General features: G+C 41.1%; 1 protein-coding gene across 1 annotated transcript in view; it reads left to right on the plus strand.

The window, feature by feature from the left end:
* The first annotated feature begins 264 nt into the window (after positions 1 to 264).
* Positions 265 to 17,181, plus strand: part of ESRRG (estrogen related receptor gamma) — a 478,332-nt gene continuing 461,415 nt past the window's right edge. The window contains exon 1 of the mRNA XM_068538547.1: positions 265 to 319. The gene's annotated coding sequence lies outside the window, so the exon portion shown is untranslated. The remainder of the gene's footprint in view (positions 320 to 17,181) is intronic.

A 17,181-nucleotide genomic window follows, 5' to 3' on the forward strand; every position in this document is an offset into this window, starting at 1 on the left:
GAGCCTCTTTGTCTGTTGCTTATGGTGGAATAGAGTTTTCTCCTACATTCTCTTGCTACTGAAAGCCCGTCATATGGCTGAAAAGAATAAGTTTGCAAGCCACAGATCGGTTTTAAGTAAGGTGTTCTTCTGCTCTCTACGATTTTATTCCATTAGGATAATTTCCTTTCTTTCCCTTTTCTCCTGAAAGCACTTTATAAAACCACAGCTCTGCAGAAACTGCCCTTGTCACCCTTCAGTTGCATCCCTGCCCATGAGTACAACATCGGGATGAGCCGAAACTCTCTGTATGGCCGGAGTGGGGAAGGATACACTCCAGGTATGGCGGGGGGAGTGGGGGAGGGCTTTGTTTATGGGGGATAAAAAAAAGCAAACAGTGGGAGATAAGTTCTCAGGTCTTCTGTTGAGACCAGCATATCGTTGCCCACCTAGGACAAATAACTTTAGCCTTGTCCCTTTTCAGAGCTGAAAAAACACTCTTTTCTTAGAAAATACCCAACTGACACCTGCGTGTTTTCTCTCCAGTGAAAGGCGATACTGTGGGGGTTTGTATTAAAGAATTTAACATTTCACTGTCTTCTTCTTCTTCTTCAAGTGGTACTGGGTGTAGCTAAGCTGTTGCAGACTTGCTGTCAAGGTTGCATGTTTAAAAAAAACACCCGTTTTCTTAAAACCGGGGCAAAATCCTGGCATTTTTAGGGACAGGTTTTCTCTGAAGGAGGGAGGAGAAAAATATGGAGAATAATGAATTCATCAAGCTGAAAATGCACGAGGCAGTGAAGCGCTCAGGCTTCAATACACGCCAAATGGAAAGAGAGCTCCCATTACTGTTGAGATGCACAGACACAGCCCCGCTAATCGCTTGGTCATGCTTGGGAGACACTAAGTCGTCACAGGCCGTGACATGGTGAGAACAGGGTGCCAGGGGTTTGTTGTAAGAAAAAATTGTTGATTTAACATCCATAACCAGCAGCATTGCCTTCCCCGACCCTCATCCTCAGATGACAAGCCTTAGTGGGAAAAATGCTTGTGTGTCTGTATGTTTAACTCTTTAGGTTCAAGCCAATTGGAAATCATGTGGGAGGTAAAAAATTGTGGAGTAAGTGGCTACTTGAACTAAGAGATTAATTTCTGTTTATTTCCACAATTTGTTGTGTCTTATATATGTAGGTGTGTAGTATTCAATGTAAAATCATAATAGTTAACATTTATTGAAGAGTTGATTTCGTGCCAGGTACTGTTTTGAGTTATTTACCTGTCGTGAGGCTGTCCTCATGACAGCCCTATGAAGTAGGGTACCAGAATTATCTCTACTTTATAGAAGATAAGTAGCCTGCCCAAGGTCACATAGCTAATGAGTAGTGGAACCGAATTTGGAACTGAGATTGTCTAACACCGAAGCCTCTACTGTTGACCGCTGTGCCTTGTATTCGATTACGTCCTTGGAGAAATCCAATGAAACCAGAGGACAAATTAGTCAAAGGGACATAGTGTACTTTTTCATTCTTTCAACATACATTTTACCGAATATTGTGCTTATGGTAGAGTGGAAAGACAGACACACCTGTAACTCCAGCGTAATGCCGTTCCCGCTGTAATGGAAAGGTGCGTCGGGGCCAGGGTTGGCGTGGAGGAAAAGTCAGCTCATCTTTGGGAATTGCTTTCATGGACGTGGCTATATAACCAGTGACTAGCATGTTATCTGGCTAGATCTTACTAGGTACTCAACACATAGTATAGTCAGGAAAGGAAGCAAATACATAACATTTGAGCCGAGACTTTATAGATTAAGAATAGTTCTCCTATGGACAAGGTGACAAAAGGCATTACAGAATGAGAGAAGAACAGGTGTAAAGACAGGAGAGCACCGGGGCTGTTTTGGAAACTGTACTGGTTCTATCGAGCTGGGGTACAAAATGGAAGATGGCTGAGTGGAGGCAAGAGAGGGAGCCAAGACTGTTCACTTAACAGGCAGACTTGGCATTGACATTGTGTACCATGCAATGGGCTGTGGGTGTACCTGGAGGAGTGAGGGATACCACTGAAGCCATGTGAGACTCTGGAGGAGTGGTCCAGTTGAGGTTAGGGAAGCAGTGCCTTGGATGATGGATTGAAGGGTCGGGGGAGTGGTCAAGACTGGAGTCTGTTGGAATAGTCTTGGATAAGATTATGTGGGTGTGAACTGGCATGGTGCCTGCAGAGTTGGAGTGGTGGGATATGCTTAAGCACTCTTCAAAGAGACTGGTCATTCATTAGATATGAGGAAGGAGGAGATGGGAGGAACTGAAGGTTGATTTCTGGTTTGAAAAAAAATTAGTAAGCCATTAATTTTTTTATTGAAGTATAGTTGATTTACAATATTGTGTTAGTTTCAGATGAACAGCAAGTAATTCAGTTATACATACATATTTTTTTCAGATCCTTTTTCATTGTAGGTTCTTACAAGATATTGAATATAGTTCCCTGTGCTATATGGTAAATTGTTGTTTATTTTATAATATATACAGTGATGTGTATCTGCTAATCCCAAACTCCTAATTTATCTCTCCCCTCCTTCCTCTTTGGTAACCATAAGTTTGTTTTCTATGTCTGTGAGTCTGTTTCTGTTTTGTAAATAAGTTCATTTGTATTATTTTTAGACTCTACACATAAGGGATATCATATATTTGCCTTTCTGTGTCTGACTTACTTCACTTAGTATGATAATCTCTAGGTCCATCCATGTTGCTGCAAATGACATTATTTCATTCTTTTTTATGGCCGAGTAGTATTCCATTTTGTGTGTGTGTGTGTGTGTGTGTGTGTGTGTGTGTGTGTGTGTGTGTGTATATATATATATATATATATGCCACACCTTCTGTATCCATGCATCTGTTGATGAACACTTAGGTTGCTTCCATGTCTTGGCTGTTGTAAATGGTGCTGCTATGGACATTGGGGTGCATGTATCTTTTCCAATTAGAGTTTTCTCCAGATATATGCCCAGGAGTGGGATTGCTGGATCATATGGTAGTTCTATTTTTGGTTTTCTAAGGAACTTCCATACTGTTCTCCATAGTGGCTGCACCACTTTACATTCAAGTGGTGCCACTTTAGACGTGGTGATGAGGGGAAGCCTCTGAAGAAGGAGGTGCCGTGATGCAGTGACCTGCTGGGTAAAGCAAAGAGTATAGGGGAGCATCTAGCACGGCGCTTGGCAGGTGGTTAGTGCTTAATCAGTGGTCACTATCGTTATAACTCCTATCATCATTATCCTCAATAACAATGGTGCCTGCGTGCCCTTTCGAAATTTGGGGAGCCCGTAAAGTCTTATAGGAAGCTTGGTTTAGAGCACACTTATAATGGAATTCTCTATCTGTATATATCAAGATGTTTTATTTTCAGTTGCAGTTTAACTTTGGAGATAGCTAATAATGTTTAAAGGAAAATCAACAAAAGCTGATTGTTCTGTGTGGTTAAATATCTTGCCATTTTTTTCCCCTTCAGTACCGTTAAACCTATCTTGCTCACCTACTTGTGTCGGTCACTGTGCTAGACACTGGGGAAACAAAAACGTAAAACTGAGTCTTTGCCTACAGGAAGCTTAGAATCTTAATATTTTCCCTAAAAATTCATTAATTTTGTGAGGGTTATAAAAAATGGAACAGATTTGGGTTAAAAATTGTGCATTTAATTTGGTCAGGTTTGCGCTTCCTTTGGGACATGTATCTGGAGGTATCTGTAAGGCAGTTGAACACCCACGACTCAAAGTTAGGCAACAGGGCTGTGTTTGAACAAGAGCCATCAGCAGACATGGAGGTCATAGCTAGTGAATTTTACTAAGCAAGGTTATCATTCCACGCGTGGTGGCGTAACACAGAGGGCAAGCATTAGTATTACACCAACAGGCAAGACAGAATAGGGTTTAGTAACCGATAGACGGGGTTATTAAAAGGACTTCATGAAAGAAGAGATTTGGGACTAGAAAGTTAGACTTTAACTGGGTGGAAAGAAAAGAAGGGGAAATAATAGTTTTGTATGGAAAAGTCCTCAGGTTTAGCAAAGTGATGTTTTAGAAGCTTCCCTTGGGAGATACCCATTTCAAATACTGGATTGTTTGGTTCTGGAGGGTGCTTTAGGAATTACTTTAAAAAGAAGTAGGGCCTCAGTGAAACACGCGCATGTGTATTAAATCACTATTAAGCCTTTCTCTGAAATTGGACAGCTGACTATGTGTAATGTGTTGGTAACAGTTTTCCTCTAAAATAAAATTTCAATTTTCCTCCCAATTATGAAACATTTATTATAGTTCTTACTATGGGGCCAGTCATAGTTCTGAGTACTTTACACCTATTACCCATTTAGTTTTCACAACACTCCTATGAGGTAGGGACTCTTATTGTCTCCATTTTCCAGATGAGGAAACAGAGGCACAGAGTTTGAGTGATTTGCCAAGTGGCTGCTAAGTGGCTGGTTCTGGACTTTGAATCTGGAAGTTCTGGCTCCACTACTGTACACTATATTGTCTCTCCGATATCATGACCAGAAGACCCAAGAATCTAAGAATCTGGCTTTGACCGAGCTTTCCATCTCTTGAGAACCCCAAGTGATACTTATGCCTGGCAAATCACAGGCTAGTGGGACTAAGTAATACTGTATTGGGATGTATGTATGGTGCCAGATCCCAAAGCAGAACTCTGGGAAGTCCAGAGGAGAGGCTGATTGTCCATAAGGCCAGTCCTGAATCCCACATTTACCACCTTCAAGGAGAGGCCCGTGCGGGATGTCCTCACCATGATCTGAGGAGCTGGGGCCAGAGGAGATAGTGCCAGAGAAAGGGGAGCGCTAGAGGGGCTTTTCTGTTGTCAAAATTAAGCCAGTCTAAACTACATCTTGAGTATACCTGGCTAGCTCCCAGGAGAAAAGGAAGGAGGGAAGGGGGAGGGGAAGGGAGAGAGAGAGCAGGGAAGTGACTTCTGTTCTCTAAGGTGGGCTGGCTCTTCAGACCTAACCAGTAAAGGAAAAGAGGCTCCAGCCCTTTTGTACTTGGTCACTGTGGGCTTTACCCCCGCTGAGTGTTTCACCTCTTTAAGCACATAGCCTAATCAGCCCCAGAAAAAGAGGGAGGAGAGAAGACAATAAAGGAAAAAGACTTTGGACTTCTTCAAGGAGCCCAAGTGGCCCACAGGTCTCACTTCATCACTGGCTACACAGAAAAAAATTCCTTTTCAATACAAGGTACCTGTACATTAGGGAAGCAGCTTGGGGTTCATGCACCAGGATGGCTCTTTCTGCCCTGTCATCAAGGACATTGGCAGTTAGTAGCCTTGCACACAGCGTTGGGGAACTGAGCCCAACGTGAGGCTGGCCACAGGGTCTGAACTGTGGATAAAGATTAAAAGATGGATATTGGATGTGCCTTTGCAGAGCTGAGCCCACGACGTCCAGGAGATCTTTCTTGATCCTGGTAAAATTAGGGTAGCACATATGAATGGATGCCATTTTATTCCCTGTGTGAGAAGAGTTGGAAGATGTGGGTTTGAATACCAAGTTTAACTCTTAACTGGCTGGCAACTAGCACACTTGTTCTGTGAAGGCCAGATGGTAAAAGTTTTCTGTTTCTATTCAACTCTGCCATTGCAGTGCAAAAGCGGCCTTAGGTAAGTATGTAAATGAATGAGCTTGGCCGAGTCCCAGCAGAACTTTACTTTAAAAAGCAGGTGGGGGATGGGAGGATGGAAGATGGGAGAGGCAGATTTGGGCCGACTTCATAGTCTTGCCATCCCTTGTTTTAGGCAAATGACTTGACTTCCCTAGTGTCTCAGTCCCCTCATTCCTCCAGTTGGTTGATTATTCTCACCTAGCAAGTCAGGAGGTTGCAAATACCTGGCATAATAAATAGTTCATAAAAGAAGGAAGGCTGGATGCAGAGGTGCCTGCCAGCTGTGGGACCTTGGCCTTGTACTTACTCTCAGCTTTTGAGGACTTTTTCAGCTCTCACATTCTATGTAGAAGCTTTTGAAAAAGTGCTTTGCAAATATAAAGTAAAATCAAAGCTATAAGTGTTGCTAAAAATTTCTTTAAAAAACGAGTCCACTTCGGACTTCCCTGGTGGTCCAGCGGTTCTGTGCTTCCAGTGCAGGAGACGTGGGTCCGGTCCCTGGTCAGGGACGTAAGATTCCACATGCCTCGCAGTGCGGCCAAAAAATTAAAAACAAAACCAAAACCAAACAAACAAAAAAACTAGTCCACCTCATTCCTTAGGTTGAAAAGCATAATCCTCACTGGAAAATTAGTTTGTGTACTCTTTAATTTGTAAGAATTTTTCCTCCTAATATCATTAGGTTGCATTAGAACTTGACTCCTATGAGCTTGACAGATAAGATCCAGTTTCCTAGCAGGAGGCAGAGGAAATGCGCCAGTCTGGAGGATGGCGAAGAAAGTGTCTCCTAAGAAACATTAAAGCCAATAATGCATACTTGCTTCAATAGTATTCCTAGAATTTCTCTAAACAGTACAAGAAACAGATGTAAAAGAAAAAGAGATGACATTCCATTGCCTTTAACTCTTTTATGAGTATAAATGTAAAATGTACTGAACCTAGAGTAGGACAGATAATGATTCCATCTTCACTCTAGATACTATATCCTCTGGGGTTCACCGTGATTAATCCAATAGAGAGAGGGGGTAGCTCCATATTCACTTATTTCCCCCCCTAGTGCACTTGATTTAAGGCAGGATACAGAATGGGACGTGCCTACACACTCTCCTTCCTTATGAAAGTCATAAGAGTGATAAGGAAGAAAGACAGATTCATGTGAGTCCGATCCATCGTTTAAGCACAAAACAAAACACAAAGCTCATTACTGAAGAGTAAGAAAAGTGAGTCTATGTGGCAGTTAGGTTCCTACGAATAAAAATTGCCACCGACGCTGCCGTAGCCTGTCTTTGTGAAATGAAGAGATGAATGCTACCTTTGTTCAACGAGCCCATAATTAAGAGGTGTTTAACACTGAAGGCTATTGCTTTAAAAAGGTATTGCTGTGTACATGTCAGACCAGTGGAGACGCTGGGTTATGAAGGTTACAACAGCCAAAGGTAAGCTTAATGAAACAGCCAATGGCACTGACATGGTTTAGCGATTCAGCCAATAGCTTAAGCATTTACAGCCTCAAAGAGTAGCATCCTAGTTTCTTTCCAACTTCTTTTTATTTTCAGCTGGGAGTGTTGGAGTGGATGGGGGGCGGAGAGTAATATGTGTGTGGTATACACACACACACACGTACATGCCTTTTTAGGAGCATTTGCTCCTTGGATGTACTGAGGGATACTTACATAGCTTAAAGTGAGTATTAATTTATAGTTGTTAAAGTGATTTTTATTGTGCATATTTGTACATCTTCAGTACCTAACAATTTCTTCATGCTTTTTCGTATTAGCACTAGCAACTTTGTTGGATACACTTTTCCAAGTAACTTGGATTGGATGTTTCTATTAGTTGGTGTTAGATAAATTGCAAGACATGCTCTGAAGTAGATTTCATCCCGGCGAGAACTGCAGAGCTAAGGAACTTCCAAAAGATGGTTGGCTCTCTCATGGAGAGCAGTCCTCTTTGCAATATTTGTTGTAGGGTAAGATGATTTGATGCTGAGCTTTTGGGGTAGGAGGTTATCTGTCCCAGGAATCTGCTCCTTGAAATGGAATATGTAAAGAATCTTACAGGGGATGGCATACAGTAGATGCTCAACAAACGTGGTGCTTTCATATTGAGATATCCTCATTATTCCATCAGTTGCCTGTTTTGAATCTCTTAGGTTAAGGATGGCTCTTTGTAGTCAGAGACTAGATCCCAGACCTCTGTGTCTCTGGTATCTCCCCTCAAGGCTTAAACCTGGAGCAGCAGGATACAGAAAGGTTGAGTATTGAAGTGAGTAGTTTCAGAATTCTGTGTGTGCCTTTTTAACGAGCAATGCGTATTTCCACCGTGTCTGAGAATCATTGATTTCTCTGACTAAGTAGAGACCAGAGCCAGAATAAAGGAAGGCCCCCTCCAAGATCCTCCACCGAATTGCAGGACAAGCACATCACTATAGGAGAATTTATGGCTTCCATCACCTGAGCTCAACCCGTGCTCCAGGCTTTCTGTGCTTTCTGGTTTGCTTCCTTTGGGATCTTGCCTTTACCAAAGATTAAACAGAAGTTGCCTTTTTTGTCTCCCCCTTTCCGAATCTGCCCTTGATCTGACCATACTGTTGTATTAAAAAGGTGGTAAAAGGGTATGGAAAGAAGAATGTACAACAATGATTATTCCTCGGGTGACAAAGTAATCCCGTCTCATTTCTGAGTCCCCACTCAATGTTTGTTTTTGTTAAATATGCTGTAAGGGCAACTGTTCTGAGTATATTACCCAAGATTCCAAGACGATAATTAACTAGCTTTGCTGCAGAATCGGTAGGAGGAACAAAAATATACATCTGCCGACTAAGAATGACACAAATTTGTTAACTAAAACAGATAGTCTTGATAGTTTAAGCAAATATCATATGGTGTTTAAATCCTATCTGCACTTCTTATCTTCTTGGGAAAAAAACAAAAACAAAACTATAAATTACTTTTTAAAGTATGTTGGTAGCCTGCTGAGAAAATTCTGGAAAAAAAAAAAGGAAGGGTAACCCAGAAACTGCCCTCCCTGTCCTAGGAGGGGAGAGAAAAGAGAAAGAGAATGATGGGGGGTGGGAAGGGAAAGAGACCTGTGTACCTCGTCCAGGGAAAGTAATTGAAAATGCTCATTCTGTGCTCACAGACTACAACTTTGAAGGACAGGTCCTTGTCATTGGACTCCTCGAGAAACAGCAGAGCAGAAATAAAAATAGATCATTGACCAAAAATATCCCTTTCCAACTGAGAAGTTTTAAAGTGCTGCTGCCCATTTTTCTGTTTAAAAAAATTATAAACCAGCTCTTTTATTCTTTACCATGATTTGGAGAGTAATGTATATGTGGTTTAGGAATAGAACTATTATGAATCTCAGTTTACAGAATGTTGAAATATTTTTACGGCTGTTCTTTTTCTCTTTGGAAAAAGGAATTATCGGCAAGGGTCAAGTTCAGGTTATTGTCAAATCAGGAATTTCAGAGGCTCAAGTCAATTAGCAATTTTTGGAAAGATGAACATAGATGGAAGTTACTTTTTTCTTTAAATAAACAGAAATGTTAATGATAATGATTGCAATTGCAGTAATAATTCCTTTGCACTTTAAGCTCAAGAGTCACGCTGGGGTTTATAACCAGTGGGGTGGGAACAGTCACGGCAACAGAGTTTTGGAAAATGCACTGATCATATAGTGCATTAAAAACTAGCCATATGTTGACTGGTTCTTTCATAGGCCTGCTGGCTCATGAGAAACAAGGATGTTGTTAGGAACTTATGGTTACCAAAGGCGAAAGGGGGTGTGGAAGGGATAAATTAGGAGTTTGGGATTAGCAGATACAAACTTCTATATATAAACTAAATAAACAACAAAGCCCTACTGTGTAACACACGGAACTATAGTCAATATCCTGTAATAAACCATAATGGAAAAGAATATGAAAAAGTATATATATATATGTACGTATGTATGTATAACTGAACCACTTTGCTGTACAGCAGAAACTAACACAACATTGTAAATCAGCTATACTTCAGTAAAAAAAAAAGAATGTTGTTAGAAGGCAGAGCTGGATTTGGAATCCGTTCCTTCTTTTTTTCTTTCTTTTCTTTTATTCTTTAACATATATTTATTGATCCAGCACTGTTCTGGGTACAGAACAGTGAATGTGAGAGACAGAGCCTCTGCTGGCATAGAGCTTACGTTCTAGTAAGAAAGAGAACAACTAAGGAAAGATAGCAGACAGTATGTGCCATGGAAAAGAATAGAGTGAGGGGAGGAGGGTTGGGATTTGAATTTACATAGGGTGGTCAGGGAAGACTCCATTGAGGTGACATTTGCAAAAAGACCTGAAGCCACTGAGGGAGTGGTTATGTGGATGGCTGGGAGGGGTGATTTCAGGTGGTGGGAAGAGCAGATGCAAACATTGTGAGGAAGGGTGGTGCCTGGCGTGTTCCAGCAAAGCAAGAACAGCGATGGGACTGAAGTGAAGGGAACTGAGGGGAGAACGGTGAAAGGGGGTGTCAAGGGAGACATGGGGGTGGGGCTCCGTGGTCATTTAGGTCACTGTCATGGCTATGGCTTGTACTCTGAATGAGATGAAGCCAATTACAGGATTTTGAGGAGGGGAATGACATGATCTGACATTTATAAAGGATCCTTCCAGCAGCTGTTTAGAGAAACGAGGGCAGAGACGGAGAAACTCACTAGGAGGCCACTGTTACAATGCAGGGAGAGGTGACAGTGGCTAGGACCCTTGAGGTCCACATGGAGGTGGTGGGGGAAGTGGTTGGGGGGGGTCTCTGGATATACTTTGAAGGTAGTGCCAACAGGACGTGGTGATGGTTTAGATGTGAGGTCGGAGAGAAAGAAAACCTTTGAATTGCAGACTCTCATTCCACAACCATCAAAACCTTAAACAATTTCTCACTCTGATATCAACTATAACAACAAAAATGTATATGTGCATTGGACTGTATTTTAAAAACTAAAATGCTTTTATTTATATTATCAGTAGATATTCATGCAGTAGGTATTCATTCATCCTTCGGACTAACAGAGGCCCTGTGATGTTAAGTACTCTGGCCAGCTTTATATAGCCTGTCAACGGCAGAGCAGACACTTAAACTCATCTCCTGCAGAATTGCTCTCATAAAGATCATTTTCCTTATTAAGTGCTGGGACCGTAGCTTATGGGGTTCCAGCATTTCAGTTATCCAGAGGGTCCTTTGAGGAGCTGAGTCAGTGCAAAATATCTCAAATACTGTTGTTAGGAGTTATTATAGTATTGAAAATATATAACCTTTTGTGTATGAAGAGAGAGGTGCTGACCTACAGAGAAGAACATTTGGCCATGCACTTAGCATTCTTTTTTTTCTGGTAACTAGCGATTAATTAACCCAGTTTTGGCCACTTCACTCTTATCCACTGACTCTTGTGTAGCCAACCCATTGGCCATTATTTGCGGCTTAGAGATGCCTTCTGAATTACTGGAATAGAGCAAGACTAATTAACCTAACCAACAATTAAAAATATGACTTCAACCCCTGATAGGTTGCTGACCAGCTGACTAACCAATCACAGTTACAATCTTTTACGGATGTGGACAACTGGCATTGTTTTAGCATATCAAGTGCTTTGGCACTTGCAAAAGTCAACTGGTCACATTTATTGGTCTGATGGATGGATCCAAGGCTGAAGAGCAAGTTGGACGATCTATTAATAGAAAATAATATAAATAGAAGAAAAGCCCTACCAATTGAGTTCATCAGAGGTAATAGTATCTAAATACCTTAACCTCAAATCATTAGTCTGGAATATCTCAATCAATATGGATTCTCTCAAAAATCAGTTTGCTGCTACAAATATGATTGTTTAATAATTCACAAGTTATGGGCCTTCAGGCTAGAGAACGTGAGCGTAGCTGAAGGAAAAGAGGTAATCTCCACCTCAGATAAGATTTCAATTAAAAGAAGAGAAAGTCTACAAAATATAGTTTAAACATTTTAGTTGAGACATGACGATCTTTTATGCGTGTGTGTTTTGAGCTGGGTGTCCTACTGGGGAGATATCAATTTAGTTCAGTTTCATTGTTCACTTTCAGATCAGAGCTATTTAGCTCTTTTCCTGAAGATCATAAATATTTTATTAAAATAAACCATAGCAGATTTCTGTTTTACTTACTAGATTAAAAACGATAATTTTAAATGGCTAATGGCTGATGTCAAATCATACAGACATTCTTCTCTGCAGTACTAGAGAGGAAGGACATAAGAATCTTATAAGGCATTTTGGTAACTGTTTCAAGCCTTTTCTGTTTTATATCAGAGAAGGTGATATCATTTTGTAAATTTTGCCTTTGGAGTGGTCCTTGCCCATAGTCATCAGTTTGCATTGCGTGAATTCCCAGTCCTTGTAATTCTTCCTAACATGTCACTTTCAGGATAAATCTGTTCTCTGAAAAGGTGTTTTGAAGCCTGGCTTCATGAGAGCTCTCCCCTCTCCTGCAAGTTTACAATGTGGGCTAATTACAATGGCCAGTGGGTTTCCAAGAGTCAGTGGATAAGAGTGAATTACTAATAATTCTTATAGGTCGTGTTTTGATTCTCTTCACTCTCCATTCTCCATCAAGAGTCTTCTGGCCCAAGAATCTCTTTAAACTCTTATGAGAAGAGACCGTTGTTTATTTTTGTTGTGGTTGTTTTTCCCTCGAACAGCAATTTTTGCAGCCTCTGACTAAAATGTTCTTCTACATTATTTTATACTGGAATAGATAACTCTTGGAATGGGGGTTGCCAGGGTCACTGCTGTACACCCAGGAAAATGTCTTGTCGCCTGAATGACTTGGTTCTGCCCTCACCCTGGGCCACACCCCCATGTAGGGCTGGGTGACCTTTCTGTCTATTTGCATAATCTTCCTTCCTTGGATTTATTCTCCATGCCTGGGTCAAAAAATGGGGCTCATTAATAAACATTTATTGAGCACCAACAGGGTATTATGTTCCCAATATATTCCCTTCCCTGTAGGCTTGGAATCCACAATTTTAACTCCCAGCAGTCACCTCTGCCCTGATTTTGAGAAGAGTAAGTTATCTAAGCAATTGAAAGGACATTCAAACATTTGTGAACTTCAAAGGGAGATAGTCCTTCATCTAAAATGTCCTTTTAGATGGTCAAAATTTCCAAATACTCCACTTGTCCAGTAAAGTCCAGTGAGCTGTGAGTTCCTGGGATGCAGATAAGCCCTGATAAGGTTAAAAATATTAACACTCATAAGGTAATAATTAGATTATCAAGTTAAAAGCATCTGTGCAGTTAGGTGTGAGGACTGTAGAGAGAGAGAAAAAAAGAACCTCATAAAAATTAAAGAACATCGTCAAGGTCATTGGCATATAATTTTTAAAGTCATCCGAGCTAGGTGTCGTTGTGCTAAAAATTCGATCAGTAGGCAAAGTTGAAGAAGACACTGTGCCGTTAGGATGTGTGAAGCTTTTTACTGAAGCATGATAAATAATTGAAAATGCCTTTAGGAAATTCCTGTTTTAATGGGAAAATACTTTGTCATGCCGTTTTTCAATTAGAATTCACTGCTTCAAATTGGTTTATCATTTAGCCAACTGCACATTAGATTTTTAGTGATGCATTTTCTCATCTTCATTTTTATGCGTGGATTTTCCAGTTGATAGTAAAACTTTTGGTGGCTTCAATAACGTTTCTACTAGTGGTTCCCAGTATTTTTCTGATGAACGCAATACCCTAAGGATTAAATTAAAAATCACCATCAGTGATGATTTTTTTTTTTGAACCTGATCGATTGAACCTGATTTTGGTGAAAGGCTATAGATTGTAGCTGTTCAAATTAGAATCTGGGGTAGGGAATAGGATACATTTTAATTTGAAATAAAGAAAGTGGTGATTCTTTTATGTGCCCATGCTCCTTCCCTTCAGATTCAAAGGAATCCACACATGTCAGTTTTGAAAGGCATTCTCCATTTCAGATTTAACATTCTTGTTTACACATTTCTATAGAAGAGCCAGTCGTCTAAAATGTGCTTCCTGAAACACTAGTCAATCAATTATTTAAGTATTTCTTAAGCACTGAATGTACACTCATCACTGAATTAGTTCAGGGGCTACAGTCAATAGAAACATAAAAGAGATCCTCTATCTAATTTTTTTTTTTTTCAATTTGTTGAAGGAAAAGTCTAACCAAAAATAAAGTTCCTTGGTCTTCATAAGGGAATTCAACATTCCTTCATTCGTTATTTAATGAGTATCTCAACAAGTGGGTTACTGCTATCAAAGAGATTTTTTTATGTTTACGTTTGTTTGTTTTGCCCCCTTCCCATTAGACTATGTTCTACGAGGGTAGAGAACTTTATGTTTCTAACTTATCCCCAGAGCTTAGAATAACAACTGGCACGTGGTAGAAATTTTAAATATATTTGTTAAATGAATGCATGAGAGATTGAGTGAATGATTAAGTATGTGCTTAAGAAAGATTTCTCAAAATGACAGGCAGTCTGAGATCTGAAGGTTCATTAGGGGTTAGCCTGAGAAGAGGACTTGAAGAGTAAAAGTAGAAGAAGCAGATTCCTTGCAGAAAAAAAAAAAAGTGGATGGCAATACCATTTACCTTAGCATCCCCCAAAATGAAATACTTAGGTAGAAATCTAACATACTATGTACAAGAACTCTGTGAGGAAAACTACAAAACTCTGATAAAAAGAAATCAAAGAACTCAGTAAAAAGAGAGACATGCCATGCTCATTCCTGGGGACTCAGGAAAATGCTGGAATGAGGAAACCAGGGCCAGAATCTTGAGCACGTGAGAGAGGAAGGGCAAGGAAGGAGACCGTATCTCAGGGCAGCTAGGTATCTAACTCACGCGTGAGCCTGCACCCATGGAAAGCATACATCTTCCCAGGTAGGAGTGGCAACTACTCTCTGATCTCGTTCTCCCGGTTTCTATTTGCAAGATGACTACTGCGAAGTAGAGACGGAGCCAAGGGCTTGTGAAGAGTGAAGATAACCAAGGAAGGGTGAATCCTCACATTGTTCACAGCATGAGAATAGAAACTGTGGGCAGCCTGGGCAACTCGCTGGTGCATTGTTTGAAGCACAGCTATTAGAAGCAGTTAATCCTCGGTGGAGACTTCTTGTTCTTCATCCTAGCTCTTCCCCTATGATGAGATTTCTATGAAATCTGCGGGTCACTGATGAAAGAGGAAATGCAGGCCTGTCTCTAGCATTTTCTCGGCTAGGACAAGAGTACAAATGGAGGCCCATGTACCACAATTGTTTGAAAGCTACAAATCAAGTTAATAAGTAGTCAAATAAAACATCTTCTATTGTTCTATCTTGAGAAATATACCTTCACAATCCTTTTTACTTAAATTGTGGTCCACGTGCCAGCAGCGTCAGTATCATCTCAGAGCTTATTAGAAGTACAGACTTTCGGGCTCGACCTCAGGTTTACTGAGTTAGAATCTACGTTTAATAAGACCTCCAGGTACCTTGTTAGCACACTGAACTTTGAGAAGCACTGTTCAGAATGACCTGAAAGGCCAAGTTCTAGTATAGAACCCACAGATTTCTTGGAGTACTGCCCCAGAACATGGCAACATGACAAGAACTGTGTCTCAGCCCCCAACCTCTATCCCGACCCCCTCCTTTTCCCACCCCCAGCTTCTTCCAGCATTTCAAGGTGCCTTGTCTTCAAATGAATGGATACTCCAGTCGACACAATCATATCCCTTTAAAATAGCTGCTCTTTGGCCTCCCCTTGGGCCCAGAAACGTACCATTGGCAGAACACTCAGCCACTGTGAGGATGGATTCCAGCCTAAAGTAACCTTAGGAACATTGGGGTAAGGGAATCCAGAATCCCAAGACTTCGAGGGTCTAGAGGTGGAGCATGGGCCCTAGGGAGACACATCCTCCTGCCCTATAGACTTCTCATACTGTAGAGAAGGGCACAGCCAGAGAAGGGGCCGCTAAAGTGCAGGGCCCAGATAAAAGCTCCTCTTGCTCTGGTCTAAGGGTAGTAGTAGATAAATGTATCTCTCTTTCTGGGTATAAGGTTATTGTGGTGATGGCATTCGCGCTCGAGTGTCTTCATCCAAATCAGGTAATGAATAGATGGACATTTGCATTAGAAAACTCATCTACACGTTGAAAACGCATGCAACTGTTGAAAGGCATCCAGGGTCATAGAACACCTGAGGTGTTGACAGCTCTAACTGAGGTCTGAGTTTCCTGCTGTTGGGGATGGTTTAGAGGAAAGATGTATCCTTAGAGACTTAGGACACTGACCCGGACACAATGAATCTGAAGAGTGGGGGGGAAAGCATATGTGCAGCTTTTCAGTTGCATAATATTTGATGTGTCCATAGCAAATTTGACTTGCATTTTCACGGTCAGTCGAAAAATCAGCTTCCTAAAATGTATTTTGTACCCTCTTTCAAAATCTGACTCTCCATCAAATGGAATTTCTTTTGAAAAAAAATGTAATGAAATGTGATTAGTGCAGACGTCTGTGAAATTCATTGTACTATTAAAATCCTATTGGGTCTTTGTTTATGAAATGTGTTTTTCTGTATTTGAGGTTTAGGGAGGCTTGTTAATGAGGCTTTCAAGATTCACGGCCTCTTTTCTATGGCTTAATTTAGGCTCTATATCAAATATGTAAAAATAACATTATAGCTTCCCACCACCTCTGTGGATCATACATTTTGGTATTATTTCCCTGCCAGAGTTTTTTTCTTCTCTTCTCCTTTTATAAATACAGAACTACTAATAGTAGGGACATTTTTAATAGAGAGAGTCATTATCTGGAGCAGAAAGGAGTAAGTTTGGATGACAGTATTTCCTTCCAGATCTACCTTCAGGGTTAGGTAGACATGTACTGACTCACATTCAGTGTCAGCTGCCCCCCTCACCCCTCTGCATCCTCATTCATTCCACATGTATGTTCCATCAGGTACTGCCAGCACCTAAACTCCCCAGGGCCCATCATTCAGTTTCTGTGGGTGGGAGACAAATGACTTGCTCAGCAGAGCTGCCCATGGGGTACAAAAATCGAGATGATCAGGCCACATGGTCCACTCTGGGGGGAGGTAAGACTTCTGGTGACTTGAGGAACCATCCAGTGGTTTTTGAGCCTCCCTCCATTTCATCACAAAGCAGTTAAGGCCATTCCTTGTCTCTTCCACAAGGAATTCTTAGCTTCTGTGATCTGTTTCTCTCTTAACCTCCATTGTACCAGTGGCTTCACCTTGTTCTAAGGATAAAGGCCAAAATCCTGAACATGGCCTAAGAGTCCTGGTCTGGTCTGGCCCTACCCACTTCTCTCACCTCATTTCACCCCAGGCTCCCTGCCCTGTGCATCTGCCCAGCTGCTTGCTTTTAGATGCTTGGACTCATCATTTTCCTTTTGTCACAGGACCTTTGCACCAGCTCTTCTCTCTGCTTAGAAATCTCCAAGTCCTATGTTTGCTAGTTAATACTCACTGTGACCTCAGGTATCTGCTGCTTCTTCACATCCTTAGGTGA

This window comes from Eschrichtius robustus, chromosome 3 (assembly GCF_028021215.1).
Source record: "Eschrichtius robustus isolate mEscRob2 chromosome 3, mEscRob2.pri, whole genome shotgun sequence".
In the NCBI taxonomy this organism is placed as follows: Eukaryota; Metazoa; Chordata; class Mammalia; order Artiodactyla; family Eschrichtiidae; genus Eschrichtius; species Eschrichtius robustus.